Source organism: Pollicipes pollicipes, unplaced genomic scaffold, assembly GCF_011947565.3.
Source record: "Pollicipes pollicipes isolate AB1234 unplaced genomic scaffold, Ppol_2.1 Scaffold_3087;HRSCAF=3621_pilon_pilon_pilon, whole genome shotgun sequence".
Taxonomy (NCBI): Eukaryota; Metazoa; Arthropoda; class Thecostraca; order Pollicipedomorpha; family Pollicipedidae; genus Pollicipes; species Pollicipes pollicipes.
The window spans coordinates 347805-371359 of record NW_023596225.1 but is presented as its reverse complement, the minus strand read 5'-3'; the positions used below and the strand labels follow the sequence as shown (position 1 = coordinate 371359).

Here is a 23555-nt window from a genome sequence, read left to right as displayed (position 1 = left end):
CGGGAGGGCCGGCAGTCTCCGTTCATCGGGGTACTCTCGGGCGGGCCGGTGCTAAGCGGGTCCCATCTCGCGCGCGCCGACGCCGAGAGAAGCCGGCAGTCTCCGTTCATCGGGTACTCTCGGGGGCCGGTGCTAAGCGGGTCCGACTCTCGCGCGGCCGTCACGGCGAGCCGGCAGTCTCCGTTCATCGGGGTACTCTCGGGCGGCCGCTGAGCGCGTCCGACGTCTCGCGCGCGCCGTCACCGCCCCCCCCCCCCCCCACCAACGCGCCTCCAGACCCGGGGTGACCCCATCCAGGTCACACACGTCGCAAGCGGGTACAACCGGTCAACTCATGCCACACGTATGTGGGAGCCGATGAAAGCCTGTGCACAGATGCAGTGAGAGAAGGCGCTTGCCGGGTTTGCATCGGAATAAAAGGCTCCTGAACTCCTGGACTCCTGGACGTCTGAGGTTTCCTGAGGCAACGATTGTTGTAGTTCAAGCATCCGCTCCACGGAGGAAATTTACAGTTCACGGGCACCAGACAGCCAGCCACGGCTCGGACCGAGCGTCAGCCGACACCGCCGACGGCTGACAGAGCAGCCTTTGTCCAGAGCTGCCGGACGACACCGCTCTCATCGACCTCCTTCGGACGTCGGTGCGTGCCGTCGCTCAGATCACAGGCTACATGAGCCCTGCACCGACCTCAAGTCTAAAATAAGACGCGATTTCGTTGCGAAACGCCGCGATGTCGCCTCCTCCTCCGCTTTTGATTAGCGTTGAAATGGTGCAATTTTCAACCCGCAGAAACGCAAAAAAAACACGAGTGGATATCGATTCCAGATCTGTTCAGATACAGATTCACGCGGCACTGCCGTCGACGCGACACGAAACTTACGTAACGGATATGACAACGGACAACACTATCCGAAGACCGACGAAAAATGTGCGTCAGTGTGTGCAGACCATCATGCGTTTTCGTGTGAAAAACCGCACATGTAAACCGTCCGTTACATGTAAACCGTCGAGACAGACTGACGTTACATCTCAGCAATTGGAGAAGCTCAGTCAGGTGAGCAAGCTAAGCGCATGGTGTCGGCGAATGTACCGGACACGCCCCACCAACAGGTCTCAAAGCTGTGCACCGATAAAGCTCCAGCGGTTCACCATAAACGGTCGATGCCACGTTTTCTGAAGCCGATGCATGATGACGCACACGAACGCATCAGCGACCACCCTCCGTTCCAAGTGGATAAATCGCCCAAAACAAAAGCGCGACAAGCCAGACCGCCACAGGCTGTGCCCAACACCTGGGTCCGTGAGCCTGACGCAGTCCAGACGCGCTGGCGACCTTTCCCTCTTCTTGGCTGGGACTCTGCCCGCAGCAGCCGACTGTGAGCGGAAATACCTGCTTCCGAGCCATTCTCGCGCGGGACGAACCTGTCCCGAGGGAATACCGCGCTGCTGCGGGCAATGACTGCCACAATTCTGCTGCTGTAGTGTGTTTCAAGCATCTTGATCGCTTGCGTACCAATTCGATATGCTCCAAACAAACGACTACCGTCGTTGGTCTCTGCCAAGCGCGCGCTTTTTATGCCTAAATGGATTCAAACCGATCTTCATGGAAGGGAAGTAAACTGATGTAGTTTGGTAAGCCCACGGGCACCCATATGTGAATAATGAACGGGTTGGTTTGGGAATATATACTGGGAAAATTACGGATATGGATGCGTGCATGGGAAGCATTTATACAACATTGTTAAAATGCTTCAAAAGATGTTTCACGATGATGCCGTTCTCGTTTATTTTAGTCATAACTAGCTCCATCCACGCTACTTCTGTAAATAGCAACACAAAATGGTCTGTTTGGGTGTAAACTGTCCTTAAACTATTCCAAAATTTGGAGCCAAAATGCCCCCCCCCCCAAAAAAAAAACCCGAACCGGTGATATAAGAAGTAGTTTATGCGGTGAAAGAAGGGGGACATAAATAATTATGTGTTCATTTTGTTAGCTAGTGGTAACAAAGCTGGTGGTAACAAAGTTGATGGCGGGTGATCAGGTGAGCCTGAAGAACAACAGCTGCTACCTATCAAACTTATTACTACCCAAAGGTCATCTTCATAAATTGAAGTCTGGAGAAAAAAATATGTTATGTGCTCCCTCCCCATTTCGAGCTGGGTGGGCCCCCCATAGGGATTTCTTAAAAACCTTTTGTGGGACGCCAGCGAACATTGCGCAAACCCATGCCACATTTCCTGTCGAAGCATAACAGATCAAAACACAGACAAACTCGAAACTAAAGTTACGGACAAAAAACGTTTTGTTGGAGGTTTGGATTAATGGCCGAGAAATTCAGAGGGTATGCTGTTTCATCTCCCTGCTCTGCCTGTACATGTTGGTTTATATTTTCTTCCCAAAGACAACTTACCGTGCGTTCTTTTTACATCAAAAAATGTGTTGTGAGTGCTCCAAAGGTAAAAGATAGGTCACGTGATGTTATGTTGCCAGCTAATGATTTAAAATTTCACATAAGCAAATGATTTCAAATGGCCCGAAAGATGCAGTGAATCATTGAGAGTCTAATTACTGTTTGTACACCGTTTGGGTTATTCCTCACTGAGTCCTACAAAGAGACTGCAAAGACGCCCTTACTTGGTGACCATTCAAAATGTCCGATGCCTTGCCTCCTTGACCGTTGCTGCAGTCTGTTCAAAGATTTACTTGTAAATTCTGGCATCAGAAATTCCTCAAAAGTATTTTCATCAACATATGAAATGTAGGAAGCTAGCCATTGTCAATTATCATGGGTTACCTAGCTGCTTTATTATCAGCTACACGCAAAGCACCGCCATATGTACACACTCTTCAGTCAGAAACTTTGAACTACCCCTTACCTTTGGTTTAAGCCAAGCTTAACGGAAACTTCACCGCCTCACACCGAGGAGAGGCTATCCTCGTCCCCGCTGGTGGCCACGGAGGGTGGAGGGGTGAACGGACTCCGCGACCTCCGCCCTCCTCCCTGTCCGAGTCCGAATCGGTCGGCGACGGCTGATCACTCGAACTCCAGCTTAGAAAACTGGAGAATAGGAAACAGCATGACGTCAGAGAAAACTGATGCTCAACAGCATCAACCGCACAGAAGCAGGTGAAGTTAGCAAGTAGGCATTGCTACTGTTGCAAGTCTCGTGCGGGAATAAATGGGGGCAATGGGACCGTGCAATTTATTAGAACCATACTTCGTGGCGCACCAATACCGTTAACAGCAGCACTGAGCCAGCATCATGCCGTACTAGCATTGCTCATTCAGCTATAGGCAATGCTAGCAGTCCAGAGACCAGATTTTAGACACAGGGTCACGTAAGAAATTGTCGTTTTTAATCGCAACACATAATTTTGTCCCTCCGCTCCCAGCGGCCCCGCTGTTACATAGCTTTGGCAGAGGTCTCCGTGGTGCAACCCTCCCAGCTTTGTTTAAGAAATCAACTGCAGTGCTTTGCAAGGATGGGTTTTGTGTTCAGAACACCCAAATAACTAGCTACAATAACTGAGTCATAAGCACAACTAGTAACAGAGCTTAGATAACTAAAGATAACTTTCTTCGCATTTCCAACTAAATGTGCATATTAATAATTCACCTATTGAGGACAAAAAAGAGATTAAATACCTTGGTGCAATAATTGACAAATCTCTTAAATTTACAAGCCACACTAATGGTGCTGCAAGCACAGTAAGTAGAAATATTGGAATAATAAGTAGGGTTATGTACTTTATTGATAAAACAACGTCACATCTAATCTATCACACTTTGATTCTACCTTATTTAAATTACTGCTGCTTGATTTGGGGTATAAATTATGCTTCTCAACTAGTTCGGTTAGTAATTTTGCAAAAAAGGGCTGTGCGTCTTATAGAAAATGTGTATCCTCCACAAGGCTCAGAGCCGATCTTTAAACGATACAAAATTTTGAAACTATCGGATATTGCTAAATCCCAAATGCAACTTGTGATGCACAAAATTTAAACTTCACAGCTCCCTGCATCATTCGATTTAATTTACAATCTCTACGAATCCAATGACATGGATATGAGGCGAGCAAAACATTTAGATCAACCTTTCTCTAATCGTAATTATGGACTATTTACAGCATCTTGTCTAGGCCCTAAGCTGTGGAACGACATTATGGTTTCATACTTTCCAAGAATAGCTGATATCCCCGTATCAAAATCCATCGTTAAGAACATCATCCGCAAGCATTTCGTGAATACATATTACTGTAACGAACATATATGAAGACATTGCAATCCTTTGTGCTGTACATATCCAACGCATTTCATATTTGACCTCCTTCATGTTTCATAATAAATTTATGATATAAAGTCATGCACATATACCCAAATTCACGGCGCTGGCTCCGGGAGTTCTCCCAGCAACAAGCTTTGCTTAGCTGGGTGGACTCCCTGGACATCCAGCTCAAAACCCAGCACAAAAATGACCAGGTAATTGCTCCCTCCGACTTGTGCGACCGTATAGCCCTTACTAACACGGTGAATTGAGTGGTTGTAGATTATTGGGCTGTTATAGCGGGCTGTCATTAGCTGACTTTGGCTGATGACTTCTTTAAGCCTTCTCATCTATGATTTTTCCCTACCTATCACATAACACAATTCCTTCGGGTCTGCTCCACCCCTTCGCCTGCTTTTTTACGTTTGTTTCATCTTCCTAGCTGGGAGTGCCGCGACTTGATTTTATGTTTTCTGGTGTTAACGTACGGTTTACTGCGTCGCTGAGATTGAGGGAGGGGCACTCCTGGTTACCTGTTCTTGGGTAACGGCGTAGAAAAAAAGCTTGACATTCTTTGAGCACACCATCCCTACTATCCCTGAGCCAAACACTCAAAGCAAACCGATCCCATTCAGGCGAAAATATTGTATGCGTTCTATGTAGGTCTTCCCAGACATGGGTACAAGGTTTTGTGTATCGTAAAGCACCTCGACGCAGCCGTCCGGACCACGCTTGAACCGGTTTGGTCTGTTGCCACCATGTCTTTCATCGTCAGCTGGGCAAAAACGTTCAACTGCCCCAGGATTCTTACGCAGTATCTCTGGAATCCGAGCCCAGCAACCTACCGCCAAGCCACGGGATCACGGCGACTCGGCGCATCATACAGCAAACAGTGGGCCACTGCTGCTATTCCAGATTTAAAAGGCACTGAAGTGAATATGACAACATTGAGGCGGTTCCATAGCTCTTTCCAGATCAAAGCAATGTGTCGTGCGCAGACTCAGTTTTAATTATTAAATCCAGGTAGGGCCTAATCCGCCAGAATGTTAGGCATACTTTGTATATATCGTGATTGGTAGAAAACCTCTGTCCGCCGGCGGCCGCAAGCAAAGCATTAGCAGTCGACCCTTTCTAAGGATGCAATAGGTGACTTTGATTAAGTGTCTCCCGATTGAGGCGCTGACTGTAGCCAGGAGCCGGGGGCTCTTTACATAAATGAGCTGGGGGACAGTGAAAAATAACGAATTTTACCGAAAAATTAAACAATATAGCTAATGCCCGGATGCCACCACCTTTTTTGTGCCCAAAATCCAGCACAAAGCCATTATTCAGTATAAAATCAAGTTGTGTTTATGAAACAACAGCCGGAGCCAGGAACCAGCGTCTGTTGTTTGTAAAAGCCTATGGAAACCAGGAACTAGGTGTTCGTGCTAACAGAAGGTGGAGTGAGAGCCAGGAAACTGTCTGCGCTTCTTTCCATAAAAAAGAATCCAGGAACCGAAAACTTATGCTTACCAAATGACCGGTGGATTCAGTGTCAAGTTTTCATAAAGGGCGGGGTGGGAATCAGGGAACAACATTGAGAAGCAGGCACACGACCGTCTGACAATTTTGCGATGTCCGCAACAAAACGCCACTGACCGAAACGGTGTCTCCATCCTGCTCACAGCATAGAGCCGGACACCCAGTCCCCTCACCACGCGGAGCGCATTACAAACCCACCAGCGTGATCACTAGATGTACTAGCCGACACAGACACCGAACCAGACCAATTGTCCTACGTCAGCGGATGTAATTCGGACCGACAGACCCGGGAGTCGCCGTGTCGTTTAGGTTAGCTGCTCTGGCACTGAGAGCGCCCGCGTCAACAAGATGTGCGGTTGGCGTACTCTAAGGAGAAATAAATAGTCAGCGGGGGTTCGCTGAGACAGGAGCCGGCCACCCAGACGCGTGACATCATGCCGACCGTGTTGGGGCAGCCAGACGCCGTGAACGCATCCGCCCCGGTGATGTCATCGATTTCGGCCGCACTCCGCAGGTTCCGCAGAAAACACAGGGAATATGCACAACCTGCATTAAATGCAACCATAAGATAGCTCAAGTGCCGAAGGTCAGCTCAAGGTCACTCACCGATCGCCTGAGGGGGAAGTCCCGTCCAATGCGTGGTGTGCCCGGCGGCCGCTTCCTCAGCACGAAGCTGTAGTCGTTGCTGGAGGCCCCACTCTTGCTGTATGAGCAGCGGACGGTCGTCCGGATTGCAGCTTGCGCTCGAAGGCGACAGGCGCACAAACCTGAAGATACCAAGCACGCCTCACCTTTGCATGATACCTTCAAAAGAGGCGATGCTTTCACCGGCCCAATCCGCTAAGGAAATATGCAGCGCTTCGACGAAATGTCGCCACGCTGTCGTTACATAGAAACGTCAGTGGTTATGATGCTATGATACCATCGGTAAACAGCCATCTATTAGCTCTCATAAGGACGGCTGTAGACTAAACCAACGAACCGTTTGTGTACTATACACATACACACTGTGTACCTCGTAAATGCTGAAGACGTTGACGCCCTCGGAGGAGTTGTAGCAGTTAAGCAGCAGCTGAATCATCTGGTCCACCGTTGTCCTCTCCGAAACAGCAGGCTCTTGTACTTCGACTGTGGCACACGGCAAACATCAGCCATTGCATGATGAGGTATGGAGGAAGGTGTCATATGCTTGATCCCTTCACGAATCTTGAAGGGGTTGTCCCATCTTTGTTGCATGTTTGAAAAACATATTTAGTGAGATTTAAGGAACAGGTACGTCCAGTAATGGCACTGGGTAGTGCGACTGCAGCACCATTAAACATAATCAAGCCGACAGGTCATCCCAATCAGGCCAGATCATCAGATGGTCCCATCAGTTCAGATCATCAAGTCGTCATCAGGTCAGGTCACCAGGTCGTCCCATCAGTTCAAATAATCAGGTCCTCCCCATCAGGTCAGATCATCCGGTCGCCCTCATCATGTCAGGTCATCTGGTCGTCCTCATCAGGTCAGGTCATAAGATCGTTTCTAATGCTGCAGCGCCGGTGCGAGCTCACCTCAGCCAGGAGCACGCTGTCGAACACCTTTACAAGGCCGCCGGCACACGTGCGCAGCGTGAATCTGTAACACCAGCACCGCTGTGTGAATTCCGGGCAACATCCAGCATTGAACTTACGCCAGTGCGTGGAAAGGAGCAAACTAAAAGTCCCGTTTGCCCTCACCCCTACCCCCACCCCCATCCCTCTGCCATCTCCACCAAGGTCGCTATCGTGCCGGGCCGAACAGAGCTTAAGGCGAGCCCTCGGCGCTCAACGCTCCACTCAGATCGAGCTGCACTATTGTGCCGGGCCGAACAGAGCGTAATTGTGTCGGGCCGAACAGAGCGTAAGGCTCAGTCCTCGGTGCTCAGTTCCACTCAGATCGAGCCGCACTACTGTGCCGGGCCGGACAGTGCGTAAGGCGGGCCCTCGGTGCTCAGTTCCACTCAGATCGAGCCGCACTGTTGTGTCGGGCCGGACAGAGCGTAAGGCGGACCCTCGGTGCTCAGTTCCACTCAGATCGAGCTGCACTATTGTGCCGGGCCGGACAGAGCGTAAGGCGGACCCTCGGCGCTCAACGCTCCACTCAGATCGAGCTCCACTCAGAGCGCTCAGGTCCACTCAGATCGAGCCGCACATACGCCGTTGCTTGTCGATGACTTGGGCCCCTTGCTGTAGCTGTTAGAAAGGCGAGTTCAGCACGGCATGTGTATTACTTCTGCGATCCGCTGCTGTACAACATGTCACGAGTGAGCTCGCGATTAGTGTTAACGGCATCCCGACTGCCGAGGTCATTCTGCACCCAGGGCCACGAGTGATGTGGAGTGGTGGACGACGCAGCGGCCACGAGTGATGTGGAGTGGTGGACGGCGCAGCGGCCACGAGTGATGTGGAGTGGTGGACGACGCAGCGGCCACGAGTGATGTGGAGTGGTGCACGACGCAGCGGCCACGAGTGATGTGGAGTGGCGCACTACGCAGCGGCCACGAGTGATGTGGAGTGGTGCACGACGCAGCGGCCACGAGTGATGTGGAGTGGTGGACGGCGCAGCGGCCACGAGTGATGTGGAGCGGTGGACGACGCAGCGGCCACTAGTGATGTGGAGTGGTGGACGAGGCAGCGGTGCGGCCCACTCTGCAGCAGCGCTGCAGCCACGCAGCCATCGCAGGATGCGGGATGACAACAGGATGTGTGGGACCGGTCGGAGACGAAAAAGCAGTACCAGTGCCTGGCTTGGGCATTGACACGAAGTGATCAGAAAGCAACAAGATGGTGGTACCCTCTAGATGCCAATTTACCCCTTTAGTCCTGATTTGTCGCCTCCCCCCAGCTCGGACATGGTGCATTCATGGCAATAACGACATACATATTTGAAAGAGCCACGCACGCTCCATTGTGTCCCAGGTGTGATAACGGTTGGGACATAGCACCACGCCGCTTGGTGTTGACTTTAAAAGCTTTACTTAAGGCGTTGCAGCCACTCGGTGCTTACCTGGAGTCGGCACGCGGGTAGCAGGCCTGCAGCTGGGCTGGACATGAGTCGTCATCCAGCACCAGGATCGTCCGCACAGAAGCACCTGTCAATAACGCAGCCGCTGAGTCCCCGCTGTCGTGATTGGGGCATGCTCCATTTCCCGGTGTCCGTGGTAGTTGGCGGTATGAACTGTACAAAGCGCTATAATCATTTTACCGGGGAGCAGGCAGGTCACACCCTCGGTTACATAATTACGGCCGAAGTAGTCCGGTACCGCACAGCCAAGAACTGACAAACTGTTCGCCATTCTTTGCCGCTCTGACCTCCTCTTCGACCTCACATGACCTGCGCCGTTGTCTTTCACTGACAGCAGTGATTCGGGGCACCTTTGGCCATGTGTGAGGTAGCTAACTGGCGGTGGTACCACACCACCGGATGGTTCTCCCACCTCACACCTCCGGAGCCAAAGCGTGAGCACGGCGGGAGAGGCAGCAGGGCCAGCACCAATTCAGGATCGCAATAATAAGAAGAACAGTAGAGGTAGAGGAGCGAGCGTATTAACCCTATTCGGGTCCAAGCAGAATTGCACTTAAGGTGTGTTTGGTGCACCACTTTAAGCAGCGCTCGTCCGGTCGTGAAGAGCACACAAAACAGTGCTGCCACCAGGGAGATTACAGAAAAGTCATCTACCTGTTCTCTAATCTATTCTTAATACACCACCCATCAGAGAGTATCGCAAAATTGCACCACAAATTGTGCGATATATGGATCGTACCGAACCGTCAAATGTGCCTGAAGAAGTTCAATATCGCCTCCTGTCTATTTCAGTCATTCGCGAGCAAGCCAACTTGAAGTAGTCCAGCAGTACAAGCAGTTTTCAGATCGCGTGCTAACATTGTTCAAATATAAAAACGACATGACTTCTAGCTTTACTTCAAAGTCAACCTGAAGCTACGATCTGCTCTGACTTCCCTTATCTTGATTTGCTCATCGTCGCTCGTGTGATGACAGGAAGTGATGTCAAATCGAACCGCATCCAGGGAAATAAATCAAGCTGCTTAGTTCTACCCCAGACATTCCTATGGCTGCGTCCGTCTCCAGTCATTCGTGACAGGGTCCCACATCAGTCTGAGCTAGTCATTTCTTGTCACTTATGTGTGTAATCATTGTCTTGGCCTTAATTAGTACCTGTCTACGCGGGGATGAAAAATAACGCTTAAGCCTGAGAGTCCAGTTGTGTAGAGATGTTCCCTGGCTATTGGCAGGCCAGGTCGATGACAGCTTTCCACTTTCGTGACTACACCTTCGTCAGATGTTACTCCAAAACTGCTGTTGGTACATTCGCCAGGCATCCTATTACTACCAGGTTATTTCTGTTCTTAATATCGTTTCAGAAGTTGTTCACGAACTCACATTGCAAAAGAAAACACGACATCGGTGACGATGCTATGCCATAGGTACGCCATACTGCGCTTCCAGAGTGATTGCACTGCGATCGTGAGGGATCCACAGTCCCCGGTCTGCTCGCGTTCTAAACGCCGCAGGAGGCCCTCGCATGCCAAAATGCGAGGCCCGGCCCGTGTGCTGAAGCCCCTGCGGCCGGTGTGCCGCATGGCTCGCAGCTCGAAGCCACGTAGGCCCCCGGTGCCTGATCCGCTCCGTGTGGCGACAGAGGGTGTCGGGACTGACCGCAGCACACACCCGGCCCAGGTGTCGGTGACCGGCTTCGTGGTGTCGTGAAGACCCACACAGAGAGGCCGGCTGGCTGCAGCGGTGGCGACGCTGTGGGGCCTCTGGTCGTGTCCGGACCACAGGACAAGGACGCAGATGCGCAGTCTTGTAAGGGCAAGAGACGTTCGGAAAAGGGGGCTTCGTCTGGCAGCGAGGTGGTTCAGACTTTGAAAAGTGAGGATGCATGTGCTCTGTTTGCATGGTCTTTCGCTTAATTTGTTACACCAAGCAAGGAAGTGATAGGAAACATTGAGTGGACATCGAACGTAAGTATCGAAGATGCGTGTAAAACACATCTGAAAAACCTGCCATCTAGATATGCATTGCACACCATAACAGGGTTTCTGCCATCTTTGTGTCGGTGAGATCGGGTCGAACATGAAAGCTTCCTAAACGCGGCGCTCTTATAATGCGTCAGCGTTTGTCTGGCGCCCCATAGTGACACATCGGGCCGATTTCGTGTGTCGCATGCGGTGGGTGGGAAAGCCGGCAGCTGTATTGACAGGCCCTGCAACGCCAGAACTGATAGCACCGGCACACGAACATCGGACCAGATAACAGATGTCGCAGCCCAACCCAAGAGCAGACCCGATGCCCCGGAAGGCCTCACTTCCGGCGCCAGCTGACAGCGCCAGGTCAGCTGAGGAGCCGGACGAGCCGACGCTCTTGTGGCGACCTCGACTGACCTGTGCTCCTGGTGGCCACCTCCATGGTGAGGAAGAACAGGTTAGGGTCGCGGTGCTTCATGCGGTACTTGTTGAGCAGCTGGTCCACCACGTCCCGGCACGTGGTCGTGTACTTGACACACATGGTCTTGTACTCGAGATCAGGCCGCAGGCAGCGCGTGTACACCTTTACCGTCGTCTTAAAACAGAAACAACATGTTATGCTTTAAACAACTAAGCCGTCTTGTGCAGTGTAACACATACCAGCCGATATTGGACGCGACAAAAACCATTCGTGATGCAGATGATTTAGCAACTGTGTAGATCAAAGCTAATGGCTTTGGTAGCCCACCCAATGCGTTTGCCTATGTTTTGAGAAGTCAGTCCTTATGGGAGTTTATTCAACAAGCCTGGACCATTTATGTCGCATTGGCACGCTGATTCCCAATGGCACTGCTTGACAGTTCGCGGTCTGAGTTTGGCCAGATCTGATTCTTCAATCGACAAGGTTGATGAATATACATTGATATGGGTTTGGGAAATGGTAAGTAAATTTTTGCAAAGCATGCAAGTGTTTCCGTTGAATCTCAGTTACAGTGAGCGAAAAGATACTGCTGAGCAGTTTTCATAGCTTCATATATCCTTCTGTTTAGGCCATAGAGCGTTGAACTCGCGATCCGGCTCGGGAAATATAGCACCTCCAGGTTGATTACTGGCACAGCCACCGCTCGTCCAGCGCCGAGACGATTACTGGCACAGCCACCGCTCGTCCAGCGCCGAGACGATTACTGGCACAGCCACCGCTCGGGCAGCGCCGAGGCGATTACTGGCACAGCCACCGCTCGGGCAGCGCCGAGACGATTACTGGCACAGCCACCGCTCGTCCAGCGCCGAGACCCGCTTGTGATTTGTAGCTGGCACATTCACTAACGCCATGCAGTTGGCTTCATATCTATCTGCTCTGGTTATTGGCAGATCACATAAATACTTTAAAACGTCCAAAACGAGCAGGTCCATGGCTTACACCACGGAACGTGGTACCATCTGTTGACATCGACCCGCGTTCCTAGACAAGACCGGACTAGGACAAGATAGTAACACACATGTCAACAGAGGCATACGTCAACACAGAATGCGCACTAAGATTTTGAAACAGGAGCACTCCGGTCCAGACTGCTCGAATGACTCCCACAATGGAGCCGATAAATGAAGCGCTGTTGAGGCGTTACGAGTGCTGTGAATGACAATGTTTCCCCTACCCAAACAGTTTATTGGAGCCACCCTAAATGGCGCTCAAAAACACATCATGGAGCAATGCTCAGATTACTCCAGTGCGCCATCCCTGGTTTACGAGCACGGCTTTCTCACGGTGCCCTGCTCCCACGGTGCCGCCTTTCAATCGCCGGATCTACCCCACGCGGCCTCCCCTCCCAGGCCTCGTACCCCTTCCCCGGCTCAGGCTAGCGCGGCTCATGACGTACACACGCGACGAGAGGGGTAACCCAAAACCGCACGCCCACACCCCGTGGTAAAAATCCTGCCCCAGCCTGCCGCTTTGCCCCGGTAAAAGTCGCCTGTGCGCGCAAAACACATGGTCTCCGGTCAGGAGAGCGATCGCCGCCCCGCCCCTCCCCTGCCCACCGCCGTCATTACCCACCCGGCTCCGGAGACGGACGCCAGTCTAGACGCCGACTACAGTAAGGTGAGGACCAAACAACGGCAGGCCATCAGTCGGCCGGACGACCGGCACGTCACGCCTCGGACGGCGCCCTCTTCACAGCCGGGCCCAACACCGGCGGGGTGAGGGCGTGCCCAGTAGGTCCGGGCCGCGGAGTGGGCGCTCCAGACCCGCTACAGCGGGAGGTGCCGCTCCCGCCCTCCTGCGGCCTGTTGACATTGCTCTCTTTAGCGTCACGAGTGGTTATGCCGACTTCCACGACGAGCGGCGCGGCTCGCGCGAACGGCTAACACCCGGAGACCACCTGCGACCACCCAGCGCCGGCCGGCCTGCGCGTCGCCGCCCCAGGTGCGCCAGGTACGCCCCCTGGCGCCATCCGAGCCGGGCAGGCGCCGGGTCGCCGCCCTGCGTCTGACGCCGTTCCCCTGGCCACCGCCACCCACGTGTAGTGGCGACGCCCCCCCCCCCCCCCCCCCCCCCCCCACCTCAGGCCGGTGCGGCACCGGACCGCCACGCTGAGCGTCAGCCAGCACGGCAGTTTATTCCCGAACCATTGTTACCAGAGGTCTGAATGTCGCGGCTCAGGTGACAAAGACGGCGCACCTTTCTCAGACGCGGACACAGAAACGCATTGAGTGGCGTCGGTTGTCAAGGAGTGCGGGCAGGCTTTTTTGTGAAGTTCGGCGTGATCAATAGTGACCGAACTACAATCCCCGGCTCTGGACCCCGGTCACGTTAGAAGCAGTTCACACTGGCCGCTGAATGACCTGGTGATCGCGTCACTGACTCCTCTGTGGACGCGGGGCGCCACAAAATAATGGGCAGAAACAGAACCGAACCCAGCGCAGAAGAGAAATGATGAAACACTTCTCTTTGTTCACTGGCGAAGTCACCTTTGTATCCTAGAAGTAAGAATCTGCCAATGCATGGGTTTTTCTGGGCAGTTTATTACAGACATTAGACCATTTTCCACTGTTACAGAAACGCCATGTGAACTTTGGCTGATGAGATAATGACCACGCAGCTGGCAGCACACGCTCGCAGAGAATGAGTCAGACGCAACAGGTTATGGCAAAGAGACTAATTTAAGGGAATTTGGTCATAGGCATTACCAGACAGCTGGCCTGCCGACGACGCCAGCTTATGGATGACCCTGGCCACCTCTAAATTATGTAAACAGCATGCAACAGAAGCACCTGGACATCGCATTAGCCCGGCTCTGTTTGACATATGAGCTGTAGTGCAGGTGAAGTAAATTTGTCTAAACATAGCTGATGGGGGTAAGAATTCTGGTCAGTCGGCAGCAGAAAGGGAGACGGCTGTGTTCGAGAAGCTAGCGTTAATATTCACTTTATTTGTCTCCTCGTCTTCTGCAGCACACGATCTGGCCCCGACCTCAGCTTTAACGTGCGCGTGGCTATTAAAAGCGATTGTCCCACCTTTGGGGCCGATTTAAAAAACATACTCTTGAACACTAGTGACCAGTTACGGCTATTAATAGACCTGGGCAGTGCCACTGCACCACCATCGAAAATATAACAAGTAGATAAGTTTTAATTAGTCCCGAGCTCAAGTCACCCCGTCAACGTCGCTGTCAAAACAGTACATTTATTGTATTTTGGTAGTTCCAGAGTGCAGCCCTAGTCCTCGATAACTGCAGTTGATGAGATTACCATCACCATGACGACGGCAGAATTGCTGAGTGCAATCGTCAGCTGTACCTCTTTTGAGTTGTTTTAACCACAACCTTGCGAGCCGGCGGGCTTCAAAGTGACGCCTCCACTGGTATCAATGACGTCAGTACAAATTAAGGTTTGTGATTGGCACAACGGGCGGCGAAGGCCATTTGCCGAGAAGCGCATTGGTGGAAGTTTTAACCAGCGCGTCACTATCGACCATATCGTACGTCTGTTTCTCAAAACCAAAGTGCGTTTCAAAAAGATCCACTGCCCTTAACGTTATAGGGGGAGAAATAAAACCCATACTGCAACGTTTCAGTGAGTTGGCGGGATACCAGCCTCACGTTTGCAAACTTTGTTCCCTAAGCAGATTGTTTTCGTAGTTTTCGTAGCATTTTCTACACAAACATCTTCACGAATAAGTGTATTGCAAACATTACACAACGCACACGTTGGAGAAATCAATGCAAATGAAAGTCTTGCTTTTATAATTGAACAAGGAATCGAACGTGATTTCTCCCGCCGGAGCGGCTACCTCCAACGGAAATCCTGGGCTATTCAGAAGGTTTTCGGGAAAGCTAGCATTGCGGATTATATCGGACGCGTTTTATCTAACAATAAGTAAAAAACACAGAAAGGGTGGCGTCCTCCCTTCAAACCAATACTCACTTGATTCGTCACTGGTCTGGTCTGGGTCTGCTCAGGATCTGATCTGGGTTTTGCCTGTGCCTGGTCTGGATATAGTTTGAGTGTGACCTGGGTTTGGCTTAGGTCTGGTCTGGGTTTAGTCTAGGCTCAATCTGAGCTTGATCTGGGTTTGGTCTGGGTGTGGTTTGAGTCTGCTTTTGGTTTGGCCTAGATGTCCCGTCTTACCGTAGGCGTGGCCGATACACTGGTGCTGCCCGTGCCGCTCTGGGTCTGGTCTGGGTCTGGGTCTGGGTCTGGGTCTGGGTCTGGGTCTGGTCTGAGTCTGGTCTGGGTCTGCTCTAGGTCTGGTCTGAGTCTTTTCGGGATCTGTTATAGATCTAATCTAGTCTGGTTCCGGACTTGGGTCTGGTCTGGATCTGCTATGGGTCTAAATCTAGTCTAGGTCTGGTTCGGTCCAGTTCTCCATCTTCCCGTGGGCGTGGCCGATACGCTGGTGCTGCCCGTGCTACTCTGGGTCAGATCTGGGTCTGGTCCCGGTTTAGTCATCCGTCTTACCGTGGGCGTGGCCGGTACGCTGGTGCTGCCCGTGCTGCTCTGTGTCTCGTTCAGCGATGTGTAGGAGGAGCAGCGAGACGACAGAGCAGGCTCGTGCAGTGAGCTGAAGCTCATGGTGGAGTTGATGCTCAGAGTGTCCGCCTTCTGGCCAGACCGCATCAGCGAAGACCGCAGCGGGTTAATCTGCACGTGCTTCAGCATTGTCCTGTAACAACAGTGCTGCTCGTTTTCGACATCACGAGACAAAACCACACCTTAAGATATCAGAAGTCATGGGCTGGGTACTTAAGTTGGGTGTGTCACCGCTTTTAACCCAATACGATTACCATTGTATTAACAGAAACCAGTGTTCTCTGCCCGTCCAAAGGTCCATTTCCCTGTTGCCAGATGAGTGCTGAATAATGTGTCAATTGCGTGTTTATTTGCGGGCTTGAACGCTTCTCCACTGTTTCAAAACGACTCCACAGCGGCATGGAGATGGGTCATGACACGGTGCCCATCACTTCTGATGCTAACTGGCCTTAATGATCCGGACACGCGCCGGAGCGTTACGGCAGCCTCTCAAGGGCGGCACAGGTGAGATGCACGGGGCTCGGGCTGCGTCGATGGCACGGCCGGCCGACAGCTCTGACAATGAAGCCGCATGGTGGCCACCTCCAAAAACCGGGCTCGGCGTCATGCAAACGTTATCATTTACGATGTTTTCCACCTGTAAGATTACCCCAACGCGAACAGGCTGAGCAGTTACAGGTCATTGTGCGCGGTGTTGTCTTGAAAACAATGGTGACTGGAATGGCCAGTTGTCAGGTAGTGCCCACGCCAACCCTGGCCTAGATATGCAGTCCGTCTTACTGGCGTAGCGAAGCAATATCTTTGTTTCCTTGGACAAGTCTCACGCGTTTCCCATTCATCGCCGGGATCGGCGCCTGGGTGTGTTTCGCCAGCCGGCTGATGCAAGGCGGCGAACAATGACCGGATATCGACACTGCATCTGCTTTCACCAGTGGATATTTCGTCGACCTGTTGTTTCCTTGCAGAGGCAAAGCGAGCTTGAATGGCTGTCTTGATCTCTCAGTGCGCGGGCTCGTGTCTCACTCACTACGCTTGCACAATCGAACAACGCACGCCACTCGTTCGCTCACCTCGATCGCGGGCCGACCTGCCGCCGCGGTGCCCCGGCCGCTCGGAGTCCGAACCCTCAGCACGGACACCGGCGGTCCATGGCGCGAGGTGTGGCTTCAGCTCCCGTGCTGCCGTGCCGTGCCCACTCACACTCCCGACCGGCAACGAGGCCGACTAACACCCGGCCTGACGTGCCGCCGGGCTGAAGTAACCGGGTGCGCCGCGTGACGTCACAGTGGCACGGACCAATACCGGGCCGTGGTGAGACGGCAGGTGGATTAAATGGTCATTTTCGGAGGCGGCGGCGACCGAGCTGTTAGAGCAACGGGCCGGTCACGCGTGGGAGTGCGTGGCGTGGTCGGGAAACGATGGATGATATCGAATTAGGATTATCCTGCGTCACCCCGCAGCCTCCATTTAGGGACAGTTTCAGGTACCGCTCTATCGGCTTGTTCGTCCGAACGATTTCGCATTTATACGAGCACGTAGCCAAGCAGAGAAGAGGGTGATGTACATTGAGCCTTTTATATGATGCATGTGAACATGCACTGCATTCAGCGCGGGGTTCAAGCCTGTTGCTTGCGATAGCAGAAGACCAGGACGCTCAGATTGTCACAAACAGATCGTGTAGATCAAATGATACGGAATTAGCAGAAATAAGTAAATACTTCTAGATCAGAAGCTGGAGGTTGTTGGTTCCAGGGCAACACCCCCACAGATATAGACTGATGCGCAGCTTATTTTTTTTAACTACACACCTTTCTAAAATACTGCTGTCCTCTCTGGGGACAGAGGTGTTCGGGCTGGTCTGCTGTCTTCTCTCAGGGTGCTCGGGCTGGTCCGCCGGCCAGCGTGATCAGTTCTCGGTGTCTCCGCGCCTCCACCTGTACCCTCGTGGCTCGGAGGGGGGGAGGGGGGGGGGAACGCACGGTGCCCGGCGACGGCGGGCCCAGATGCCCCACCGGCTGTGGCTGGTGGCGGCAGAGCTGGCGGCCGCGGCGTATGGTCTGCACAATTGGGAGCCATCACCGCATCTGAATGACACAGGAATGCTCTACCCAGGGCTGCTGTTTGCCCGGCGACCACGGCTCTCCGCGTTGTTGATATGGCGACAGGCATCACTACGGCAAGAGCGCTATGGATGATAAGTGATGTTTGCGCCCGGCTCATTATGTTTGGAGCAAAGCTATTAACCCTGGCCATTTTTGAGGATAACAAGCTTGCATGAACTGTGGGATCGCATGCATTTGACGTGTTCTTAGGCCCATTAGAAGGATTTGGAGCGGCCAACTGTGAGGATTTTGAGTACACATCGACATTGACTGCATCATCTAAGAAAAAAGGAAGGAAGAATGAAAGGAGGGAATGATGCGGTCAGCATCGCACATCCAACGATATTTCATAGGGACTTCATGCTTGGAAGTTGCAAGTTCGACTGAAGCTTGCCCCAGACTTCCCATCCTCTGAATCCCTCAGCAGCTGAGCAGAGCATACGCCACACAGTCGTGCTTTCACTGCAGGACCCTGGGATTCCAAGGGTATTCCATCTGTATAAAGAGAATCATCGTAGCTGAGTGAAGTCGCAGGGATCGCTGAGAGCTCGACTGACGGCGGCACGGATCGCTGAGAGCCCGACTGACGGGGCGGCACAGTGTGAGCCAGCGCAGACGAGGTGTCGACGCGGGCCCCCAACGACAGCAGGAAACGGCCGCTGGATTAATGATACACGAACGCAGCCGTGTCTGCCAGTCACGCCCCCTCGACGCGGGTCGACGCTCCGCGGCCTACCCCCGGACCGCTCCAGCCCCAGACAGCCCGCCAGGGTTCTCCCGGACCGCTCCAGCCCCAGACAGCTCGCCAGGGTTCCCCCGGACCGCTCCAGCCCCAGACAGCCCGCCAGGGTTCCCCCGGACCGCTCCAGCCCCAGACAGCCCGCCAGGGTTCCCCCGGACCGCTCCAGCCCCAGACAGCTCGCCAGGGTTCTCCCGGACCGCTCCAGCCCCAGACAGCCCGCCAGGGTTCTCCCGGACCGCTCCAGCCCCAGACAGCTCGCCAGGGTTCCCCCGGACCGCTCCAGCCCCAGACAGCCCGCCAGGGTTCCCCCGGACCGCTCCAGCCCCAGACAGCCCGCCAGGGCTCCCCCGGACCGCTCCAGCCCCAGACAGCTCGCCAGGGTTCCCCCGGACCGCTCCAGCCCCAGACAGCTCGCCAGGGTTCCCCCGGACCGCTCCAGTCCCAGACAGCCCGCCAGGGTTCCCCCGGACCGTTCCAGCCCTAGACAGCTCGCCAGAGGTCCCCGGACCGCTCCAGCCCTAGACAGCCTTCCAGGGGTACGGACCGGACTGCTCCAACCCCAGACAGCTCGGCAGGATTCCCCCGGACCGCTCCAGCCCCAGATAGCTCGCCAGAGGTCCCCAGACCGCTCCAGCCCTAGACAGCCTTCCAGGGGTACGGACCGGACCGCTCCAGCCCCAGACAGCTCGTCAGAGGTCCCCGGACCGCTCCAGCCCTAGACAGCACGCCAGAGTTCCCTGGACCGCTCCAGCCCCAGACAGCTCGCCAGAGGTCCCTGGACCGCGCCAGGCCTAGGCAGCTTTCCAGGGGTAGGGATTGGACCGCTCCAGCACCAGACAGCTAGTCTGAGGTCCCTCGCGGACCGCTCCAGCGTCAGACAGCTGGCAAGCGAATTTTGTGTTTATTTCTATGTCTCTGTATAAAAATCTCCAGATAGGGATCCATAAATTTCTTCGTCGAATACCACAAACGGCCTGCAGTCGGTCCGCACGAGTGCAAGGACTGTGAAGGCTGCGATTTTTCCAGTCCGAGTCGTCCAACGGAAGTGCCAGCAGCATCGCCCGTGGTCCTGGTTCGAAACGTATGGGCCGGTACGGACACAGAAGCCACGTTCTCTACTCTGAGCGGCACAGCCGTATCCCGTGTCCGAGTCAGCTACAGTTGCTGCGTTGGCGGTCGGAGTCCCGCTGTTCGACTTCCACGGCGTCGTCAAAGACCACCATCACACCCATCGCGCCGTTTTTGTACCGATCCCGCGGTGAGACCGAGCTGGGCGGCGTTACTCACGGTGGCCGGAGCGGAGCGGAACACCTGACGCCCGTCTGCGCCACGTGGAGGGTGGCAGCCCCACATGACCGGCTCCCACACGGCTTCATTACCGCCGCACAAGAGCGGGGGCGGCCAGCGACACGGCCATCTGGGCAGCTTGAGCTCCAGCTCGGGTGGATAGGTGGCCAGTGGCTCGGGTGGTCGGGTGGCGGTGGCCGTCTCAAATGACGTCATCACAGAACTTACTGTGGTCTTGATAACACCCAGCCATCTATCTGAGCTACCATAAACCGGTGGTTTACACCATATTATAGCAAACACAAAGAAAAGTACATCCCTTTAACCTGATTACGCATCGCACAAGCTCGAGCTACGTGACGTTGGTTACGCTTGAATTTCGCGTTAACAACCCTGTCAAAGCTATAACCATCACTGCCCAACTTAACACATGATGACGACCATCTGTGTGCTGGGAATTCGCCACTCACTGGAAATGTTTGAGAGACCGCAGCAGTTATTATCCTCATATACTCACGGCCGTGTTTTGGCTCTGTTTTCAAAATAGAGTTGATTGAACTGTTTGAAACCCTGGGGACGGAAAAACTGTCGCATTACCATTAGTTGGATACAGTATCAGTGGTGGGTATTTCAAGCATTTGTGCGATTAACTATCAAAGCAGTTTTTCCACCGCGTCTACTGGACAAGGAATGTTAATCCCGAACGGATAAAACAAAACAACTTTTCTAGGAAATTTATGATTGCAGTGTTACTCATTGCCATCAAAGGAACACAAGAACCATATGGCATAGTTCCGTAAAATTATCCGTTTCAAAGCTCTTTATATTTAAAGATCAAGGGCTTGAAGACAGATTTTAAAAACATAGCTTTGAAACATATGCACCTACGTTAGATAGGTATGTGTACGGTTAGTCTTCGGTCCGAACGGTGTCACCCTCCCTCTGAGCCCAAATCCTCCCCCCCCCCCCCGCCCGCCCCTCAACAGCAGCTTTTCGTGCTAGTCGCGGGAATCGCTCGTGATGTCCGCGAACAAAGAAAAGGTCACAGGTAAACACGGTCAGCTGGAGGGAACAATAAAGCAGGGTTCTGCACCCATTCTACCCGCAGCACGCGGAAATGGGACCGTTTTCCAGCGCCTGTTTTTCTGGTAAATCGTGCGCACGTGCTGGAGGTGACGCGATTTCCGGCGCACTGTGGCCGCCGGCGACGCAGGGTGTCGCGCCCTGGCCAAAAAGTGTCGATTGGAGCCAATTTCAGTCAAGAGGGAAGCCTTAATCGCGGCCATTTTCCCCGCACTCGACGCACGCTCGCAGAACAAAGGAACGGCGTACACAGTCCGCACGATTTGTGACCAACAGGTATCGCAGATGTCTAGAATGTGACTACGAACCGCTGAGTAGCAGCAATTGTCTTCCTAGCCGGTAAAAGCCTTTTCGTTTGGCTTATCTGTATAATCAGCTTGGGAATGCACCAAAGAGCAAGAATTCATCTTGCATCCTGTATTATCATTCTCCGATTTACCGTGTATGCTCGTCTCGTAATTTGTCCCATCTCGAGTTCTTTTTCCCTCCGTTTTGCTCCAGTTCCTCGAGCGTCGGAATCCTACTTCATGCAAGGGTGCACACCCTCCTCTTACCGCATCTGAACAGCGCACAGGCCGTGGTGCCGTCTGGTGCACATGTCTCGGTGGCAGGCGGCCGGTCAGTGCGCTCCCGTCCCATACCCACGTCCCGCCATCGGCCAAAGTCTCGGTGGCAGGCGGCCGGTCAGCACGCTCCCGTGCCATGCCGGCACCGTTCCAGTGACCTTTCTCACGTGGTCTCCGGCCTTCAGGCCAGTGGAGCCCGCAGTGACCTCCGAAAGCTCACCAGGTCGCTGCAGGTCACCGCCGGTGTTCAGGGGCTCCGCAGAACTGCGGCCGACCGTCTGGCACGCCTAACAGTCTGGCTGACTACACGCGAGGCTAGGTGGTCAACACGAGCTGGAATGGAACCGCAGTCCAGCGGGCTGACCACGTGACCCCTCAGACAACCGCGGAAGCCTGCGGGACCACCCGTGACCACGTAACCACGGAACAAGGCCAAGCGGAAGGCGGTTGGGCTTCTGGGCTGAACTAACCCGAGTACAAAAATAGAGGGTCATCGGTCTGCGCCCCGACCGAAAAATAGCATATTTATGAAGGGTCCTCCCAGCACACTAGTCAAGACTGTGATTAAGATATGGTGATGTCACAGATGTTTGAAGTCGTAAAGCCGCTTCATTTGTGGCCCCGCCCATGTGTGCTGCGTATTCAGTAAGCACATACCAGGGCCTCCACGCCAACCTGTTGCAACTGTTCAATCTTCGTCTGACGCGATTTCCATCACAACCGTGTTGTTAGCCCGGACTAACTTGGCAGCAGCATCAGATCGACTAAATATTCCACCACCAAAAAGGAATCAATTCTTCAGAGATATTCCTCCTTCTTCGCAGGTTATGGCATCTATAAGTGCTGTTTACTACATCTGACAGGATCATCAGCGAGTCTCCCTATATCGTATCTTCTTCTGACGGGTAATGCCGCTCGTGTCAGCCTGCAGTCGACCTTCTCTGACCGAGATCATGACACGTACTGACGCGCTGCACCTCTTCTGACACGGCTGTAGACGGCGCCGTCCTGACTGACGTCAGGGCACGCACAGGTGGGGCGTGCTGCTCCCGACACGGCCGCCGAGCGCGTCAGACCTCCACCTTCAGCGCAGCAGCAGCAGACGGCGCCGTCCTGACTGACGTCAGGGCACTCACAGGTGGGGCGTGCTGCTCCCGACACGGCCGCCGAGCGCGTCGGACCTCCGCCCCCAGCGCAGCAGCAGCAGACGGCGCCGTCCTGACTGACGTCAGGGCACGTACAGGTGGGGCGTGCTGCTCCCGACACGGGCCGCCGAGCGCGTCAGACCTCCGTCCCCCCCCCCCCCCCCCCTCTCAGCAGCAGCAGCAGACGGCGCCGTCCTGACTGACGTCAGGGCACGTACAGGTGGGGCGTGCTGCTCCCGACACGGACCGCCGAGCGCGTCAGACCTCCACCCTCAGCGCAGCAGCAGCAGACGGCGCCGTCCTGACTGACGTCAGGGCACTCACAGGTGGGGCGTGCTGCTCCCGACACGGGCCGCCGAGCGCGTCAGACCTCCGTCCTCCCCCCCCCCCCCCTCAGCAGCAGCAGCAGACGGCGCCGTCCTGACTGACGTCAGGGCACGTACAGGTGGGGCGTGCTGCTCCCGACACGGGCCGCCGAGCGCGTCAGACCTCCGTCCCCCCCCCCCCCCTCTCTCTCAGCAGCAGCTGCAGACGGCGCCGTCCTGACTGACGTCAGGGCACGTACAGGTGGGGCGTGCTGCTCCCGACACGGGCCGCTGGGCGCGTCAGACCTCCACCCCCAGCGCAGCAGCAGCAGACGGCGTGCCATCTGCTAAGCGGGAACATTGCTGGCACGTGCGCCGGTAGCCCAGCGCGGTAGCAGAGCGCGTGCTTGGCGTAAGGTCGGACCTGGCATGGAAGCGCCAGGTGCTGCAGCCTGGCGCATGTGGTCGAGTGTCGGACGTATGCCGGCATGGTGAT

At 54.1% G+C, this 23555-nt stretch overlaps 1 pseudogene; it reads right to left on the bottom strand.

Annotated features, from left to right (window-relative positions):
* The window catches only part of LOC119114908 (uncharacterized), a 20832-nt pseudogene extending 3793 nt beyond the window's left edge, over positions 1–17039 (bottom strand).
* Positions 17040–23555: the final 6516 nt, after the last annotated feature.